We start from the raw sequence: 20,706 nt of genomic DNA on the forward strand, positions 1-20,706 counted from the left end.
TTCCCAACAGTGTACCCCAGTTCATGAACTAAGTCAAGCAGGCTTTTGCTTGGGCTGGTCTTTGAACACCACTTTGGATGGTCTTTGAACACCACCACATGCATTCTTCCCCAGTCTTTTTTTTCTTTTTAAATTATTCTTTCCTTTTTTTTTTGCCAGTCATGGGGCTTGGACTCAGGGCCTGAGCACTGTCCCTGGCTAGCACTCTGCCACTTGAGCCACTTCTGGCTTTTTCTATATATGTGGTGCTGAGGAATCAAACCCAGGGCTTCATGTATACGAGGCGAGTACTTTACCACTAGGCCATATTCCCAGACCTTCTTCCCCAATCTTATCTAATCTTTCTTTGCCACTATGGGCAAGTGATGGCTGTTTCTGGTGTTCCAAGTGAAGGAGCTGAATTCTAATGGCCTATAATGTCATTTATTTTTATTTCTCTTATGTTCAGTTATAGCAGGAGATTGCCATCCACTCATCCATCCATCTATCCATTCACACACACACACACACACACACACACACACACAGTCTTGCCATGTGCCAGGACAGAAGCAAGAAGCAAGATCCTTGCTTATATTACTGGGTACAGTGGAGCCAAATAATTGAAGCTGTTGGTCAAACTGCTAGAAAGGTGGATATGGAAAAGAACGGAGTTCTCACTTCCCTGCCTTACAAGCAAAGTATGGTCATTAGAAGCTTCCAGAGAATAAGTACCCTCAGACAGAGAATTTTTAGACCAGTGCCCACTTCTGGGCACTTGGAGAATAAAACCAACTAGTCTTCGCCTTCAAGGAGCAGAAAGCTGCTGGAGAAGTATTCGATATACAGGACACTACATCAGGGGATAGGAGTCAAAAGCTATTCTAGATGAGAGCAAGAAACACCACAGTGCCCTTAATCAAGGTCAAGTCTGAGCATGAGAAACTTGTATCTGTGGGTTGGGAAGGAAGTGTTCAAGAAAAGAAATAAAGGGCTGGGCACTGGTGGTTCATGCCTGTAATCCTAGCAACTCAGGAGGCTGAGATCTGAGGACTGTGGTTCAAAGCCAGCCTAGACAGAAAAGTCCCCATGAGATTCTTATCTTCAATAACCACTCAAAAACCAGAAGTGGCACTGTGGCTTAAAGTAGTAGAGTGCTAGCCCTGTGCAAAAGAGCTCACAGCGCCCAGGCCCTGAGTTCAAGCCCCACAATTGACAAAAAAGAAAAAGAAAAGAGAGAGAGAGAGAGAGGAGAAAGGAAGGAAGGAAGGAAAGAAGGAAGGAAGGAAGGAAGGAAGGAAGGAAGGAAGGAAGGAAGGAAGGAAGGAAGGAAGAAAGAAAGAGGTCCAGCAGAAGATGACCCAACTTCTCTTTCTCTCCTCATACTTCCTAGCTGTGTGACCAGGCATATAACCTTTCTGTAAAATGGGAATAGTCACAATTGCACATACTCTCCTTCTTTCCCAGGATGATTGTGAAGCTGAGTGGCAGTTGGTAGGAAAGTAAGGTGGCAGGTCATCATCCACTCCAAAGATACGTTTATCCTTCTTCTCTACTCCTCATACACCCACCTCCAGCCCTTCCTGATCACTACCTAAGGCCTCCTAGTGCAGACAGCACAGGGGCAGCTGGGAGGTGGAGATGGAAGCCCTGGCCTGATGACCACTCGTGAGTGGCAGGGTCCATCCAGAGCTGGCAGACACCCTCCCAGGTGAGTAGACAAGCTGGCACTAGTGTGGGCATCATAACCGAGGGTGCACATCCACCCTGAAGCCCATTAAACCAATGCCTTGGGTATGGGCTCCTCCCAGCCACCAGGCCTAGGGCCTTGAGGTGATCTGCACCCCAAATGGTGGCTGCCATGGCGTTCTTGGGGCGTCCCTGGGCTCCCCTGGTAGAGAGGCCACCCAGCACCCTGTGAGCTCCTCGGTAGGAAAAAGGGAGTCTGGGGGAACACTCGGAGTCTGGAGATCAGGAGACAGTTCTTTCTGCTTGTCACGTGCTGGCCATCTTGAGCAAGTCACCTCACTTTTCTGGGCAGACTTGTGCCCAGTGTCAATCCTGTGCATTGCTTTAAAAACATGATTATTATTATTATTATTATTATTATTATTATAGGTATTTATGGTTATATAAAAGTTAAATGTGACATAAGAGGATAAAGTAAAAAATGACTTTTTGTTATAATCCTACTGCCATTATCTATCACTATAAAAAAATCATCCTAACTACAACTTGCTGTGTTTACTTCTTAAACAGAATTGGACTGCAGACATGTGTTGTTTTCCTGTTTAGTTGTCAATATTCGCCTGCTCTTCTTTCCCTCAGTGAATAGTTCTAGAACATTCACTCAGCCACCTACACTTCCACAGCTTCTGCCCAGAGTAAGCCTTCACACAGAGTTCACTCCCTGAGCTGAAATCCTTGCATCCACGTTTTTCTACCTACCCACAATATGCTGACTATGAGCACCGTCTTTTACAGTTTGACAATTGGGAATGACAGTGATGCTTGGTTGTCCTCATTTCTAATGGTTTATTTTTACTAGAGTGCTTGGTAAAAAGAAAAGTTTTCCTGTATTTTCCAATTTTTCTATTGGGATGGTGGCTTTTTTCTGTTTTCTGTCTATTGTTGTTTTATACTGTTGGGGGTGAACTTTTTTCTTATCTTAGAACAGCACTTTATATCAGAAAGCTCTTCTTTACTGTCATAAAAGTTTCATTCCATGCAGAAATATATTATCTTTAATATTGCACTATATTATGTTACTTGGGAAAATTATTGGTGTTTTCCTCTATGGACTTCTGAAGTTTATCTAATTTTTTTTCTCCTAAGCTTTTTGTCTTCTCAAGATTATAGAACTACCGTTATTTAGCCTCTTCTAAACGTTTTATAATTTTAAACAGTATGTGCATCTTTAATGCATTTGGAATTTTTTTCAATGAATGGTGCATTGACAACTGCTCTTTTTTCCCCTCTTCTAATGAGTAGCAATTTTTTCCAACATTATTGAGGATCATCTAGCCTTTCACCATTTATAGTAAAAAAAAAAAATTTATAGTAAAAAAACAATCTGTCAAATGTGAGGCTTTCACTTTTTATTACATTAACCTATATCTTATTCTATTCTAGATTTTATTTGATTCGTTAACATATCTCGTTTCAACAACACTATGTGCTGTTTAATTAATGACACTTTGTGATACCTTTTAAATCAAGTAAGACAAGTCTCTCTCATTTTACTTCCTTTAGGAAAGTTATCTGTTTTCATGTGTCTATTCTCTGAAGTGATGTTTGTCAATTATTCTTAGGAGAAATGTTTTACCAGAATTGGGTAAAGTATGAACCACTTCATGAAAGACTCAGCTTTCACAACCATCAGTTTTCCCAATCAGAAGCACAATAATTTATCTAGAATTTCTTTGATAAACTTCATTATTTGATTCTACATAGGTGTTAGCTACTTATTGCATGAAGAAGTTATTGTATTTTCGGTTATAATGGTAATTTATTTTTTGCTATCTTAAATGGAACAATTTTTCACTTTGCATTTCTAAGTTGTTAATACTTTTAGATGAGAAAACTAGTTTCTGTCAAATCCTTAGGAACTCTCTTATTGTTTCTATTATACAATCAGCCACATCTCTCGGATTTTCCACTGAATAGTTGCTTTATTTATTACCAAAGGAAAGCGTGACTTGTGTAGAAAATGAAAACATACAGGCAGGAGGTGTGCCTCAAGTGGTACAGCTCCTGACTGGCAAGCAGGCCTGGCAGCTCTGAGTTCAAACCCAAGTACTGAAAAAAGAAGAGGGAGGAAGGGAGAGGAGGAAAGGGAAGAAGAGGAAAAAGGGGAGGAGAGGAAGGAGGGGGGAAGAAGAAAGAGGAGAGGGAGGGGAAGGTGAGGAGAGATATAAGGAAGAGCAGAAAGGGGATGGAAAGGGCGAGGGCACAAAGGGAGGGAAGGGAGGGAGGGAGGGAGGAAGGAAGGAAGGAAGGAAGGAAGGAAGGAAGGAAGGAAGGAAGGAAGGAAGGAAGGAAGGAAGGAAGGACATACAGAGTAAAGAAACAAGGAGGGCCTGTGAAACATACTCCTCAGAAACAATCCCTCCCAATGTTTCAGGAATACTGTTTATACAGTATTTATACAGTTTAAAATATTATCAAACTATATAACTTATAATTATGTATTGCAGTAGGCATATATGGTTTCTTGAGAAGCAACGTAATCACACACACTGTGTTTTATATTCAACTTTCCCTACTTAACACAGCATTATAAGCCTTTCCCCTATTAATCTTCTGCATCATAACAGTTGTATCAAATGTATGGATTTATGTAAGCAATTCTCCAATCCCGCCTTTCAGCTTATGTATGAAAATTGTAAATAATTCCATAGTAAACATCTTACTAACTAAATCTCTGAGTACTGATGATTATTTCTTCAGAAGAAATTTCTAGAGTTGAAATGTCTAAGGCAATGTCCCACAGCAATCTGAATCTTTAAGAGTAACACGTTGACAAATGATCTCCCAGAAATCCTGTGCCCACATATACTCCCCGCCTCTAAGTAGTTCTTCTAGACATCTTGCTTTCCTCAGGAGACATTGTACCACAGGTGTCTCTTGGGTCATTCCACTAAAGGGCAATATTCTGTCCATGGTAACAATGCTTTGGTGGCTACCAACCCTCTGAAGTCCCCTGGGCAGTGTCATCTGCTGCCTGGGTTAGACCTGAAAGCTCTTGGCCTGACCAAGGAGTTTCATTTGATGGCGGGATCTTCAGCTTTGGGGACCATCATTGAAGACTGAACTTAAATGGTTAACTCAGCCTTGATCTTTGCTGCCTACAGCCCAAAGGGTATTGGGGGGTCCTGTGAGATGTCAATCATCTTGAGATTGCAACTTATGAATGGCAGAAGTTAGGTTTGTGCTTTTAATAAAAGACATCCCTGTCATTTTTTTTTTCAATCAGGGAAGATGGTGTCAGATTTCTTCCCATCAGGTGTTGACTTGGCAAGAAACTCAGCTCATTCACAAACCACCCTCTAAAAGGGAGGCATTTTTCTAAGCAGCAAATGAGTACAAAACACATCTGCATTGACAAGTCGAAACTTATATCCTTCTATGGTGTTTTTGCTATTTTGAAAATGTTAATAAAAACTTAATGTGGAAAAAAAAAACAACTTTTTTTTCCAAATATGTGTACCAATGGGCCTGAGGCAACTCATACTTTCTTATAAAATAAAGTAGGTCACTCACATCAATCATGTCGTCTTAGCACATTTTTTCCAAATTAGGAATTCTCCATCCATCATACCACATTATGGCATCCGTTCTCCAAACATTTCCTTTTAATATGCTCTTTAACATGATAAGCAAATCTAATAGAATACATTAGTGTCACTTCCCAGTGATGGAGCACTTCCTTCTGCTGCAGTCCTCCAGGAGCTCAGAGAAACATTTTCACTAGCTATCTCCCTGACAGCATTCACTTATTCAAATGACATCAGGGCTCCCAGTGCTGTCAAGGCCACACTTGGATGTTAGTCTTAGATTGCGAACAGAGTAGCAAGGGAGAGGGTGTCCCTACCTCACCCCTCGATGTGCTGTATATGTAGACACCAAAAAGAAATGTGTACCCTAACAGAGCTGTAAATATAGATGCTGCACACAAGGCCAGGGTTGTCATGTACCCTCGGCTCAGTAAAGTTGCACACAAACACACCACCACCACCCTGTGGAGATCAACAGCTTCTGTGGTGCTGCGTTTTAAAACCACGCTGCTCAGAGAACACTTCCAAATCTAGATGATGCAGAAGGGCAGGTCCTTGGCTTCCCATGTGTGCAGTTCTCCCAACACTGCTTTCCAGCCTTTGTGTAAAGCCATGTTCCATTTGGAACCCATTTGAGATACATATATTTGCATGTTCATCCATGGTCATGTGACTCTTACCTGACAAAACCCAGGGATGGGTTTTTACTTGGCTCGCTGGTTCTCCTACTCAGGTGCTTGAGACTCGGGGAAAGGGGCTGTTGTTGTTTTGTGGTTTAAATTTTGTTTTGTTAAATTTTTTTGGTGCCAACACTGGGGCTTGAACTCAGGGCCTGGCACAAATTACTTGGCTTTTCTAACTGCAGCCCGGCACTCTATCATTTGAGCCATTCCTCTACTTCTGGATTTGGGGTGGCTAATAGGAGATAAGAGTCTTGTGGACTTTTTGTCCCTGATTTGCTTTGAACTGTGATCTACAGTTCTCAGCCTTCTGAGTAGCTAGGGTTACAAGTGTGAGCCACCAATGCCTCAAAGTTTCAGACTTTTGCACACCTAGTAGGAAAAAAAAAATGGGAAAGGAGCAGAGAAAGTGGGGGCTGTGTGGTGGGCCTGGGGTCTTTTATCTAGAACCACGGGGCCATGTGGACGGTGGTTTGGAATCCCCACCTGGGAACTACCCCATGGCTTCTGTTTGGCGGGTGGGAATGTAAAGCTTGGGGCGATCAGCCACAGTAGCTGACAGCACACCACTTTTGCTTAGAGCTCATCACTTCTTAGGCTTTGTGTCCCCAGCAACATCATCAACTCATTCATCAACAAAAATGACAGTACTTAGGGTAGCAGGAGACACAGAAAGGAGGCACATTCCTGCCTTTAGGGCAGCTTAAAGTCAGGCTTGAGTCAAACAGGAGAGATGGGGAAGGGAACACAATTGCCCAGGGGGTTCTAAGGAGGGAGAGACAGCTGAGGTAGGGGTGGATGTGGTAGACAATTGGGGAGATCGGCCCCTGATGGATGGTGACTAGAATTTGGACGTGCACAGACAGGAAAGGGCATCTGCACAGCAAGACAGAGTGGCTGACATGTAAAACATGAAAGGAAAGGGCACAAGACAAACTCTCAGTATCAGTGGCCTGCAGGCGATGATAAGAGGCTTGAGGAGGGATCAGGGAGGGGGTACAAGAGGATCGAATACAGGAAGACCTGCAAATGCCAACCTAAGGAGCCAAGTATCTAAGGGGTACTCTCCTTCCATGTCCCCAAACTGTTCCAAGGGCATCAGCACAACTTCCGGAAATGGGGGAGCGTGTGAGGGGGGCAGTGTTATGTAGATGCATTTGAGTCCCCCAAATCTTCAAGCAATTAAGAAGGTTTCTTTCTGTAGTTTGGAGCACTCTCCTGAAAATCCCTCCGAAACCACAAATTGTGACCCACCAAACTTTAAGATTCTCCCCAAGTTTTGGAGTGTTCTGTAAGTTAGTTGAGATTTGTGGAAGCTCCTACTTGCCCAGCTTGTCCCAGAGGAGGGCAAGGCAGTGCTTTCATGAATCCCTTCATTTGTTCAGCACATGTGTATTGATCAGGTACGATGCAGGTAACATTGAGTGTTAGGTGTTGGAGACAACTGTGAACAATGACTGGAGCCCTGCCTTTATGGGGGTTTGTTTATTTGATGGACAAGAAGTGAGCATGATAATTTCAAAGAATTTTCCAAGAGTAAAAGAAATGATCAGGCGGTATGACAGAGGGACTCCTCAGAGAAAGGGGAAGCATGAAGACGGGTAGAGGCAGAGCCAGAAGAACAACTCACCAAGCAAGGCCCAGCAAGTGCACGTGTGGGTGTCCCCAGAGGCCAGCAAATGAGGGGACACAGAGGTGGCAGGAGTCAAGGTGGGATTTGAGGGGCAATCAGAGTCCCCTACCTCCATTTCAATAGGGCAGTGAAAGGGTTATGAATATTGGGGTCTCCACTTGAGAGCCACTGTCAGCCACCATATGCCCTAGCCTTAGTCATACTCGCTTTTCCTACAAAGTCAAAACAAGTGCTTTACAGTGCATCAGCTTTTATTTTTACAGCAATCTTTGTACCCAAACCACCGTAGCATTTTTAATAACAAACTGGCAGAGAGTCAGACATCTGTACTTGAAAAAAAAAAAGACCAAGCCAAGTATTTCTAAATGTTTTATATTTACTTGTAACATTAGAATAACCATGAGGTTGCTTTTTGCATAATCGGAACCATTCTCATTAAGGTTCGACAGATCTCCTCCTCTATGGGTCTGGGAGGTGGTTTTCATTATGGCAATGACATTGATCTGACAGGAGTGAATCTCTCCTTGAACATTCGTAGGGAAAGAGGGAAGAAGTTGAGAGAAGCCAGGGCAAGCTAGGAAAATGAGAACGCTAGGAAGATAACCATCAGCTTGGCATGGGGGTACCATGGCAGGGGTGGAAGCTTTGAAGTCTGGTAGGGCTGGGCTGAAAGTCTAGCTGGAGAACCCTGAGCAAGTGACTTAACTTCTCTGGGCATCAGTTCACTCACAGCCACAATGACGCTGATCCTGGAGCCCTGAAGAGGTCTAAGAGGAGCCACGTAGGTAGAGGGGTCTGGTACACAGTTACTTGCTGGTTGTCTTCTTCCAAAATTAGTCTTGCACATCCAAGATAGACACATCACCCTATCCATTTCTGTACTTGGCGAAAGTTGGTGTTTGCAATTTCATCAATAAAAATAAAAGATACTTGGCTAAATTTGAACTTTAGATAAATAACAATTATCTTAGTATAATTGTGTATCATGTAATATTTGGGATACATTTAGTTTCAAAGTATATATCAAGTCTTTAAAATGTAAATTTGACCAGGAATCCTATGGTTTGTCTGGGAACTCTATCCAAAAATATTCATTTTACCCCCCAAACAAAACTGTTTTTCAGAGCCAGCTCAGTCTTACAACACTAGCCAGGCACTTGTATCAGCTCAGTCATGAGCAGGGCACTGGTAGCTCATACCTGTAAACTTAGATATTCAGGAGGCAGAGATCTGAGGATCATGGTCCACAGTCAGCCTAGACAGACAGAAAAGGTCATAAGGTCATGAGACTCTCCAACTAATGAGCTGGTAGAGCCTTGAGCAGAAAAAGCCACGTCAGAGCATGAGGCCCCCATTCCCCACCCCACGTGCAAGAAAGAAAAAGGTAAACCCAACATACCCATGTCATACGTCAACAGACCTGGGAAATAAATGCCTTTTAGACATGTCTTCTAGGCCAAGCACCAGAGGAAGGCAGGGGAGAGTTCCCCAGTCCCTAGGCCAGCTGCCAAAGTGACCCAGGAATCCAGAAAGACAGAGGTTCTCAGCTGCGATCATCCCTCGGCCACCTGCAGCCAGGTGGAGCCTTGTTTGTGTGATTCCCGTCTCAAGTCACTGAATGCCCCTCCACAACTCTCCTGCCACACGGGGCGTGGGGTGGGGGACAAGACTATTTCCTGCTCCCCTGACTTCAGGCTTTCTTTTAGTACAAAAGAAGATGAAACTTCCAAGTGCTGAGCCTGCTGCTTTGGTCCCCTTCCTCCTAGTACACAAACACATCTGGGCTAGAAGCAGGAGACAGTGGGGTTGGAGCTGGGAGAAGCCACTGGGGAAGGAAGGGCGAGTCAGGTGTCTTGGTGAGCAGAGGAGGCCACGAGAGGAGGCCACGAGAGAAGGCGGACGCCTTCCCCAGGACCCCAGGCTGGGCTCGTGAAGAAAGGATTCCAACATCAAGAAAAGCAGCCGGCCAGTAAATTCCTACTTAGTTCATTTTCTAAGACTTCTGAATGTGTTTTGAATTTTCTCTAAATTAAGATAATCATAAAAGGTTAAGATATTTAAACAGAGCGCCACCTGATCCTGGGGCTTGATTTGTATGCTTAATTAGTTCCCAGACATATGGTTCAGAGCTTCTTATGAAAACAGGGTAATGACTCGAAGTATATTTGGGTAGTAGATGGAAGGATGTTAAAGGGACATTCAGACCCATCTCAAAGCTCTTAACCTGCCCTTGATCTGTGCAGGGAGCTTTGCTGACATCTGTTTCAAAGAGATAGATTAAAAAAAAAATCTTTCCAGGGACCTCGTGATAAAACAAAACTCCATGCGGAGATAGATATCAGGCATTTAAATACTTTGAAGAATGTGTGGCCCTAAAATCTGAGTGAGGGTGTGGAAGTGCTGGGGCCCTACATGCCGAGATCCCGGGGATACTGTGCTTGCCTGAACCCCCAGAAGGAGCTGATGAGTCACCATTGTCCCCAGGGCTCCTTGTTCTTTGGCCTGTTTCAGTCACTGATAAGACATCAGGTACTCCACCACGTAGGCCATAATTCAGGTCACCAAGGTCCTTTGTCCAGCTCCTGTGCACCCAAGACCCCGCCCCCCCACACATACACACACGCATGCACACACACACACACACACACACACACACACACAGAAGACACTGGGTGGAAGGGAGGCACTATCCTGACCCCGCCCCTGCCTGCTAGCTCTGGGGTACAAGCCATTCTTCACCCTACATCTCCAAGGAAGACGTGGGTACCATTTTAAAATGTGCATACACATTTTAAAAAGCATGTGCTTGGTATCTAGACAAGCCCTCTCCCCAATTTCCATCATTTTTTTTGTCCCTAAAACACTCTTACGTGGGCACTCCTGTTAGTAAAAATTGAGGCCACACATTGGAAATGTGCCATCGAGGGCCAGTGAAGAGGAGACTGCTCATCCTACCCCTTTGACGTTGGGACCCCCACATTTCCCCAGGTCTTCCACGTATCCACATCCTACCCTGTCCTTTGAGCCAGGCTACTCCAGCGGGTGAGGGGCGGGATGCTGTAGGACATGAACAGCTGATCTAGATTGGTCCTACCCTCCAGCAGCTCCCCAGGAAAGGAGGGCTTTAGGGCAGACACGGGAAGGTGCATGTGAGAAGGGAAGAACTCACTATTTCTCACAAGACAGTGTCTACTGGACTCCCAGTGACACACCCGTCTGGACAATGGTAACTCCAGGTGACAAGACACTGGTGTGGGGGGGGAGGGGCGCGGCAAATGACATGAACCAAAGTCTCAAGGAAACCAGCGTGGCTCCAAACCAGAGTTGCTTTCCAGGGTACAAACAGCACACACTTCCACGCATCCAATTCGCCAGCCTCTCTTTTAAGTCGCCAGGCAGGACAGTCCTTTCTGTTTGGTAAATCCGTAAACCAGAGTGCATCCAAGTTACCTGGGTTTCCCAGATTCACACTCAGGCTCAGATTTCCCAGGCCCACCAAAGGCTGGGAAGTTCAGACAAAGGTCAGACTGCCAAGGAGCTTAAATGGAGACCGAGGGAGACCAACTCTTTCTTCCACACTCGAGATCCTCAGGGGACTCAGAGCAGAACTGCAAGAGCAGGAGCAGGAGCAAGGGAAGCTGGGGGTAGAAGCTTCAGGAAGCAGCTACAAGGGTCCCTCTGAGGTCGAGAGCAAACTGGGCCAGGGGCCAGAGGAGGAAAAACAAATGTGGCTGCCAGTGAGAGAGGTAGAGCCCTGTCCGGCACAAAGAAGGAAGTTGGCTTCCAAGCCCTGTGCAGCTGTGTGTCCACGAGAATGACCCCACTCCCTGCAACGCCAGCAGCCACGGCCACGCGGGCCACAGACACAGCTCGGAGAGGGGCCACGCACCGCTGCGTTCACAAGACCTCCTCGAGTCCGCACAGCCACCCCACGACACGGAAATCTTATTGCCCCGTTTCAAAGACGAGCAAACGGAGTCACTGAGTGGCTAATGAACTGAGTTATGGTATAACGTGGAATGTGGCTGGAGCCTGAATTTCTGACCACTAGCTACCGTCACCCCTGAGGTCTCACCTGCCCCTCGGGTGGCCGGCAAGGGTTGGCTCCCTACCACCTTTCCAAGTGAATCTGCCTAGCTGCCCCTCACTACGAAACCCTCCCCAAATCCAGCCCAAAGTTACCTTTCTCTTTTCCTTCCTGCCCAAGGCCCCCGAGGGCTCTGGCTGCCCCAGCAGAGCAAGCAGGAGGCCAGATCCTGGCTGAGATAGAGCGAAGGAAAGAGTCTCTGTGAACTGGAGACCCATCCTGGGCTTCGCAGCGGGAGACCTCTGAGCTGGGCCAAGCAGAGAGGGAGGAAGATCAAAGCCAGCAGGGGGTAGCGGAGCAATGAGGAACAGAAGTGCAAAGAGGCAAGGAGGTGAGGCTGTTCCCCTATCATTCCTGTGGCTGGCTGAAGGCCTGGGGCCTCTTTGAAGATCTAGGACACCCTGACCCAGCAGGGTGGAAGTTTGAGGCCCCAGCCCTACCAGGGCCTCTTTGCCATCCTGGGCCCAGGCCCAAAACCATGGGAAGGGGATCAGCTATTTCTTCTGCAGTCCCAGAAATCCAAAAAAATGTAGGAGGGGGCAAAGAAATAGGAGTTGAGAATCAATGCCTTCCCTCTTCCAGCCCCCCTGTCAGTCTCCTTTCTTAGAACCCCTCCCTCCCACCATGGGGCTCTGCCTAGGCCAGCCGGCTCTGAGATGGCTGCTTCCAGTACCCTTTGTGGGTGGGGCTCCTGCAGAGTGGCATCTGTTGCTCTTAGTGGCTCTGAGAAGAGTGCTGTCTACCCTGCCAGACTTGCAGAGCTCCCCAGGCCTGCCTGATGGAGACATACCTCCCTGGAAGTCTCTAGAAGGGCTCAGTGGGAGTGTCTCAGGAGAGGCATGTCACAGCCTTGGGGTGAGAAGTGTGAGACAGGTCATGTCACCTCACCGCGGGTTACTCATCTGTGGCTCTAAAGAAAGACTTAGCCTGTCCTAACCGTCTGCAGAGCTCTGGGCTGGCCAAGTCTAGGTATAAATCAGGATGCCTTATTCTTTACCTTGACCCTTAAAATGAAAACAGTCAAGTGCAAGGGTTCCTCACCTTAGCCAGCTGACTGCCTTTATTTAGGTCAGGTCTTAGCTCTGTGTCTCCCAGCCTTCCCTAACCCCCCACTTCAGCAGCTCCCTCTTAGCTGCCTAACAGTCTCCTACCCACCTTGCTGGCTTCTACCACTCCTCAGGGCCCCGGGATAGAGCCTCTCACGAAGTACATGCTTCACTAGTATCGGATGGATGGACAAACTATGAGCATATTCTGTGCTCACATTCTTTAGCAGTGCTAGTCCGATGGGCACATGACAGTCCAAAGTGTGGGTGTATTAAAACACTAAACCAAGTCCAGATAGTGGGGCACTTCTATTGTTTCCCACTAATAGGTACCATTTATTAAGTGCTAGCAAGGTCCCATTTGCATCCCCCTATACTGTCTGTCTCTCATTGTGTTCATTGTCCTACATTGTTCATTAGCTACATGGGATCTGGGGCCCCAGGCTTGAGCCCAGGGCTTAGCAGATGTTTAGTTTCAGAAGCCAAAGAAAGGGTTTTCCTCTCCCCAAGACGGTACTTCGTAATTTTTTCACACCCCCCCAAGTTCTACACCTTGAAGATTATTTGTCTGCTAAGCCAAAGCACTAAATATGTAACACTTTCTTGGTGTACAAAGTCAATTCCAGCTGTCTTCTGGGCAGCTCTGGCCACTGCAAGAGAATTAATATTGCCATGTCTGGCTGATATAATTTCCGATCGTCACAAAAGAATGTGACCTGTCAGGAAGCCCAAGTGAGATCGCTGGGGGTGGCTACACCATCACCATCAGACTCAGAAACTGCAAAAATGCCAGGAATCCACAGAACAACTTTAGCCTACCCTACAGTCATGGGGCCCTTGACCAGGTACATCTTTAGCCAGAAGTCCAAGGTCAAGTTTGCTTCATTATGGAGGCCTTGAAGGAATATCTGCGCCATACCATTTTTCCTAGCTACTGACAGTCACTGGCAAGACTTGAGCTCCTTGGCTTGTGGTACTATTATTCTCATCTCTACCTTTGTTTTCATGTGACTATTTCCTCTCTGTGTCTCAATGTGTCTTCCGAATTCCCGCTTCTGAGAAGGAGCCTCGATAAGAGGACACCCTGATGTGCTCATCTTAACTAGATTACATCTCCATAGACCCTATTTCCCAAACCATACTCTCCATGAATTTGGGGGGAGATACCACTCAACACAGTATCTCCAGACCCCAGAGGAAGGAAGGAGCCACATGAAAAATTGGATGGAGATGACAGCAAGGTTCTTCTCCAACCAGTGTTCTGTGAAATTTCTCCTGTGATTCTAGAACCCAAGAGCTTTTGACTAAAAGAGACTTGTTCCAGGCTATAAGAGACATCTCTCAGAACAGTCCAGTCTGGCTCATGTGGCTGGCGCCATGAATTGGGCCATTGTCTGGCTTCTTTCACTTGAATGACATCAATATCTGACACTATACTCTTCTGAGTTAATCAACACTGCAGAACAAATCAGTATGTCAGTAAGTGAGTAATACTTCATTTTATGGATATACCATGTCAGGAACATTTCAGAAAACCACTCCTGCAACGCAAACCAACAGCTTTACTCAAATGATATTTGGTGAACAAAACGCTTTAAGAGGGGCTGGGGATATAGCCTAGTGGCAAGAGTGCCTGCCTCAGATACACGAGGCCCTAGGTTCGATTCCCCAGCACCACATATACAGAAAACGGCCAGAAGCGGCGCTGTGGCTCAAGTGGCAGAGTGCTAGCCTTGAGCGGGAAGAAGCCAGGGACAGTGCTCAGGCCCTGAGTCCAAGGCCCAGGACTGGCCAAAAAAAAAAAAAAAACGCTTTAAGAGGTGTTATCAGAAACTAATAAAATCCTTATTGCTCAGGATCCATGTCACTTAATTCTGTATTTGTTTTCTTTTCGAGAAGCTATGATGCGTGGGCTACAGTGGGATTTGTCTGGCAAACTTTTCTTCACAGAAAAGTGGAAATCAAGGAGAAACAGGACTAGAGTAGGCACAAAGTGTTCTCAAACTTTCTCGGAAAAAAACAGAATGATCTAGGCATGGCAATCCATGCCTGTGATCCCAGTACTTAAAGGTAAGAGCATCACAAATTCAAGACTGGTCAGGACTATATAATGATACTGTTTACTCAAATAAATAAGATAAAAAAGAAAGCATAGAAACAGCTAGGAGAAGGCATGGGAAGTCTTAAGGACTCTTTAAGCAGGTCCTCTCTGACCTAGTAGGCAGCTTCGTTGAGCTGGTCAGTGAAAACACATTAATTTCTGAATGAACTATAATGGCATCCCTACAAAGTATACCAAGTCTCAGACTCTCCCTCTGCTCCGCTGGACCAACACCCTGGACACGTTGCACTTCTGTGGAAAGGCTGTTTCTGACCAGCAGACACCCAGCAGAGCTAGGAAGCAAGCCTCCAGTTCTTCCTGAACCACCCCAAGCTGAGAAACAGGTACCCTGAAATTCTAGAAAGGGCCAGCAGGAAAGGAGCTCTGCTGGAGAGAATTCTGGACAGAGAGACAGATGTCTTCTTCCTCTCACAAAACCCTGTTGTTTTTTTCCCAGGAGAAATTCTGCCCAGCAGAAAAGTCTGAAGCTGCAGCTGGACAAAAGCCCTCAATACCTTCACCCTGTTGAAGTCCTGGCTGCCTTTGATGCAGGCATTTCCTGTGGTCCAGCAAGGGAGAGACTAGGGGGTGTCTCCCCAGGATCACAATCTCCACAGGGGAACTTTCTACTTCTTTTTAGAGTCTACAAATCTGGGTCATAACATGCTATAGACTGTAACTAGCCTATCCCATCCTGGTGTGGGAGTTAATTTTTAAAAACTAAGAAAGACACTTGAATTTTCTAGTCTTCCAAGGGATGTGTTCTATCCTGTCTTCAAGCAGCTTTAATGACATCCTGTTGGGGAAAGGGAACAGAGACCTAGCAAAATACAGAAGCTTATGACCTCTGTGCCTGGCTTGGATGTAAAGGCTACTAGGAAGGACATCTTGAGAACTGAGGCTTGAGATTGAGTTCCTGACTGCTCTGTCACCGACTTTCTCACTCTGGGCTCCTGTTTGTTTCTGTTTACAAAATGAAGCCTTCAACCAGAAGGGACTGCAACCATCTTTCATCTCATTATGGTGATCCATTGGTAGAGCCTGCCTGGAGGGCTATGTTGAGAAGATTTTGAAGAGGAATACGAGATCTGGAATCGATTAGCAATGTCTTCCCTGAGGAAGGACCAAAAAGCTTGCACACATGTGCTTGCTACCTATTTGTCCTTGCTGGCACTGATATCCAGAGCTCTCTTGGGCTCGGATCCTGTCTGATTTTATGAATCCTCTTGCCTTTGCTGTTTTCTTTGCCTTGTACGAACACCTTTTTCAAGGATTATTCCCATTCCCAGTAACTGACAGATAACTGCTTGTGGAGTTGTGCCATGAAGTTAAAGGCAACTAAGACTGGAGGAGCTGAACTAGAAATGAGCCTCAAAGAGAAGCTTTCTCTGCTTTACACAGAAATTCTCAGAGCATGAAGCAGCCAATGTGGAAATGTCTCCCTACTTATCTTCCACAAGATAAGTACAAAATGTAACCTCCATCCACCTGGCTCAGCCATGGGAAACAGAGCAAGCCAAGAACCATCTTAAGAAAGGAAACGCGTATGGAAGGCAAGTACAAAATGGGGTTGTTTCCCTGTCTGTAAGGTAACAACAGCAACTTCTCTTGAGGCTGTTGTGACCATACAGTGACAAAACCTTACAAAGAGTGCGGTAGGATGCTTGACACCCAGTGTCCTGTCACATCAATGTGACCCAGCCATCTGTATTGTTCTCTGGGCCCTGCAGATAGCACTGGGCCACAGAATGTGAAACACCAGGTACCGGTGACTCATCCTTTCATCCTAGCTACTCAGAAGACCAACATCTAAAGATGACGGTGCCAAACCAGCCTGGGCAGACAAGTCCCTGAGACTCTGTATTTCCAATTAACCAGCAAAAAGCCAGAAGTGGAAGTGGAATGTAAAAGTAGTAGAGCACCAGACTTGAGCAAAAAAAAAAAAAAAAAAAAAGCCAAGCAATAGCACCAGGCCCTGAGTTCAAGACCCAGAACCAGCACGAAAACAATTAATAGTCTAAAACCAGCTCTTCTCACTGTGGGGCAGGAACACAGTATCTCTTCTCCAAAGCCACATGTTCACCGGTTCCAATAATGCGATTAGTCATTTTTCATTCCTGAGATATTTATCCGTGTGTGTGTGTCTGTGTGTGTGTGTGTGTGCGCGCGCACGCACGCGCGCCTTTCCAAGTAGGGGAAAATCCATATTCTCTCTCTTCTGACTGAATTAATCAAATAAATCTTCAGCAAGGAGCTGCTAAATGAATCACAGATGGCTCTGCCCTTTTTACAGGTTGCAGAAAGCACCCGTTACAGTTCTTTTAATTTATCAGAGGGGGGAAAAAAAAAGATGCCCTCGTGTGCCCCTTCCCTCTTGCAATAATAATCAGAACCAGTCTATTTTCCGAGGGTCCGAGACTCATTTTCAAAAACAATGTATATCAATAGATGTAAGAGCGAGAAGAGTATTTTGCCAAGTTCCAGCCTCCAGCACAAGGAAGGTGCCCTGGCTGAGGAGAGCATTTATAAAACCACATTTAATAAAAGAGAGTGTTATATTAAGTATGTTTGCTAGTGTATTTAAGCATATGGTTTCCATATCAGGCAGAAAGATGGCAAACACATGCTTTTACCTTCCTTCTAACCTTTCCTGGTGGGTTGGTAGGATGGGAGGTTTGGAGAGTGGATGTATGTTGTTTTGTTTTGCTTTCTTTTTTTTTTAACCACCCTAGCTCACGTGGAAAAGCATGGAAGAACGTCCAGCCAACACGTGGAAACTGCTTTTTCCACTTATGTAATTATCCCAGGAAGCTTGCTCTGCTAACTTTCTGCAACAGTCCCAGAATCCTTCCTGGCTCCCTGGCCCTCTCCAAGGCTTGAGGATCTGGCCAACTTAAAAGTGTGAATCAAGTTCAGCTGCAAGGAACTGAGCTCCTGGATTTCAAACGTGTGTGCTTTAGTCAAGTCTAGAGTTCCAAGGATAGCTAGAGCTGTGTGCCCTCATGAGGCGGGTCCACCAGCCAGCCAGGTACTTTCCTGAAGGCACCCCCCTTTTGGCCCTTGAGCTGAATATTTAGGGATATCGGTTTCCTGTAGATCAGAAGCATTTAGTTGTGGCTCTATAGTCATGACTCCCTAGAAAGGTATCGAGGAAAGGCCATGGCCCACCATGAAATAATCTGCACAATCCTCCAATTCTGAGATGATCCCAGAAGCCAAGAGGCCGACCTATGAAGGGATTGGGACGGGGAGGGACCTTTGCAGAGAGGCCCCTTTGCCCCCAGTCCAAGCAGATCTGCCTGAGCAAGTTATAAATCTACCAGTACCATTTCTTTTTCGTCACTTGCCTAATCCTGTGCCCTTCGTTTCATGTGCTATAATTATTAACATCTGCTTTCTGAGCCTGGCCCGCAAGGAGTTTGCAAAGGCAGTTCTTGGTCCCGAACAATGGTGACAGCTGTTTCATTTAGCCTAGGGCCGGCACTTCCTGTTCAGTCTACATCTGCCCTTCTGTGTCCAATTTCTGCTTCAGGGTTTTGTGTTTTGTTTTCTATTTTTTTCCCCTTCATCTGAGCTTGCTATATGTTTAAGAAGAATTCCTAACTTAGCACTGTAGTTAGTATTTCTAGCACATACACTTAGCCAATTGGCATTAGCCGAAGAAAGACAAGAGAAAGCCAGATTGTCTCCAGCAGCTAACGCAGCCAGGAGGAGAGAAGAGGGTCAGCCTAGGACCCAGGCACAAGATCTAGGAACCATTCTGGATCTTAGACATAGGGGAAATGGGCTCAGCTCATAGGTCCCCAGCATGCGGCCAACTCCAGCTTCTTGGATAAGGGGCCATTCAAGTATCCCTCTAGGGAGCCATGTATCTGGGGGCGGCCACCAGTATTCAAGGTCCCTCTTATTGGAACACGAAGCAAGCTGGTCAGATGCATTCTGAGTGAGAAGCCCAGCCTGGGCACCTGTACCCACACCTGTAATCCCAGCTGCTCAGGAGAGTGAGATCTAAGGATCATGGTTCAAAGCCAGCCCCGGCAGGGAAGGCTATGCGACTCTTATCTTCGATTAACTAGCAAAACACTAGAGCTGGAGCCCAAGTGATAGAGTGTCAGCAGTGAACAAAATAAGCTAAGGGACAGCGCCCAGACTAAGTTTAAGCCGCAGTAATAAAAACCCCTGGTGATTTGCACAAGGAGGGACATTCAAATCTAGCCTTGCTTGTTCTGCCTGGACCCATAAGCAGAGTGTACATGGCCGGTGGCAGGGACATGCAGAGACCGGAAGCACACTTGTTCTTGCCCTTCCGCCAATCTCTCCTCGCCTAATTCCAGCTGACCACACTCAGGGTCCCCGGCTCAGCAGAGATAAGCAGTGGGTTCAAAACCCCAACATCTATATAAGATCCCCCCTCAGGTCTTGCCGGATATCTACCATCATGAAAAAAGCAAAACCCAGTCTCTGCATGGATAAATATTCATAGGAAGGTACAAGTGTCCTGTGGAGGTGTACAGCAGAAAATCGGGGTCAGGACACAAAGGTACAGTGCTCAGAGGGGGACACGAAGAGGCTGTGTCTGCTTTTTGTTAGATCTGATGGCATCCAGTTGGAAGAGACCCTGAAACCTACCATCGCCCTTCTTTATTTTTTTTCTAACAGGTGAAGACATTGAGCGCCCAAGAAAGGAAGCAACTTGTACATCCCCAGCCATTCCTGAGGGTGCTTGGCCCTGGCAATGAAAAAGGAAAACTACAGAAGAAGAAAAGCCACGGTCTACTGTGGCTCCAAGAGCCACAGGCATTTCTCTGCCCTATGAAATGCCTCCCTCGCCCCAGCCTTCTAAGAAGGTGCTTCCATGAAACACTCAGAACCCCTCACCGAGACAGGAACAGGACCAGGAGAGCCAGCATGGCTTCGTGCCCGAGCACCGTCATCTCCTGGCTGCCAGTGGATGCAGCTTCTCAGACAAGAGTCAGTGCCCACCTGACAGGGAGGGTCCTAGGAGGTGGTCTTCTCATGGGTGGGCAGGTAAATGGGGAAGAAGCCACTGGGCAGGTGCTGTGTGGAGCTGGAAGTCCCCAGAGGCAAAGAGGATGACCACTTCCTGTCTTTGGCAGGGCCAAAAGTGGCCCAGAGGCTTTCCCAGGCAGAAGCTCCATGGGGTCACTCCTAAGCTGGAATGTAAGGAGACTTAGGGAGGCCAGCCCTGCCCTCCACCTGTGGTGAGCAAGCCCTCTCCACACCCCCACTCAGAGGCTGGCCCCCCACCCCCACTTCCTTCTTTCTCACTCTTTTTTCTTCTTAAAGTTAATTGCAACTTTTTTTCTCAGCGGCCTGATCTGGATAAACCACATCTCATTAGAAAAAGATTTAGCCCGAGCCAAAGCAGGCTGGAGAAGGAATCCCTAATCAACAGAGAAAAGATTTGGGTGTAATTGCTCTCTCCCGCCATTCTCGCCCCTCCCTCCTCCAATCCTTTTCTGCTCATTAATCTGAAAAGAAAGCTGCAGTCTAATGTCATGGTGTTCAAGTATCTGCTGCTGCAGCCAGCAAATCCAAGTGCTTGGGGGCCTGGGGAAAGGGCAGCTGAGGTTGCTAGGGTGTGGATGAATGAAATATATGGGTCACTGGGGGCTGCGGTGGAAGCACTTTTGGTTGGGGGAGTAAAGCTGTTTGGATGTACATGTTTGTGAGATGGTTGGGGTGGGGTGTGTGTGTGTGTGTGTGTGTGTGTGTGTGTGTTAGAGAGGTGCTGACTTTTGGACAGGTGTGCGAAGCCCTCTTTGTTTTGTAGCGTGTGTGAGGAGTACATTTGCTGTTGGGTGTTTGGAGGGCTGTCTGTTTGGGGGCGCGGGCTGGCATGTATGTAGATGAAGTGTGGGGAACCCTCCTTTGCTGGTCTGT

The 20,706-nt window shown here is 46.4% G+C and overlaps 2 long non-coding RNA genes across 2 annotated transcripts; both read left to right on the plus strand.

The window, feature by feature from the left end:
- Positions 1–1,251: 1,251 nt before the first annotated feature.
- LOC125346010 lies at positions 1,252–20,497 on the plus strand. The gene is made up of 3 exons (XR_007209837.1): positions 1,252–1,690; positions 17,535–17,749; positions 19,462–20,497. It is a non-coding gene; the product is annotated as an uncharacterized LOC125346010 (long non-coding RNA).
- LOC125346011 lies at positions 4,010–6,679 on the plus strand. The gene is made up of 2 exons (XR_007209838.1): positions 4,010–4,840; positions 4,955–6,679. It is a non-coding gene; the product is annotated as an uncharacterized LOC125346011 (long non-coding RNA).
- Positions 20,498–20,706: the final 209 nt, after the last annotated feature.

Source organism: Perognathus longimembris, chromosome 2 (assembly GCF_023159225.1).
Source record: "Perognathus longimembris pacificus isolate PPM17 chromosome 2, ASM2315922v1, whole genome shotgun sequence".
Classification (NCBI taxonomy): domain Eukaryota; kingdom Metazoa; phylum Chordata; class Mammalia; order Rodentia; family Heteromyidae; genus Perognathus; species Perognathus longimembris.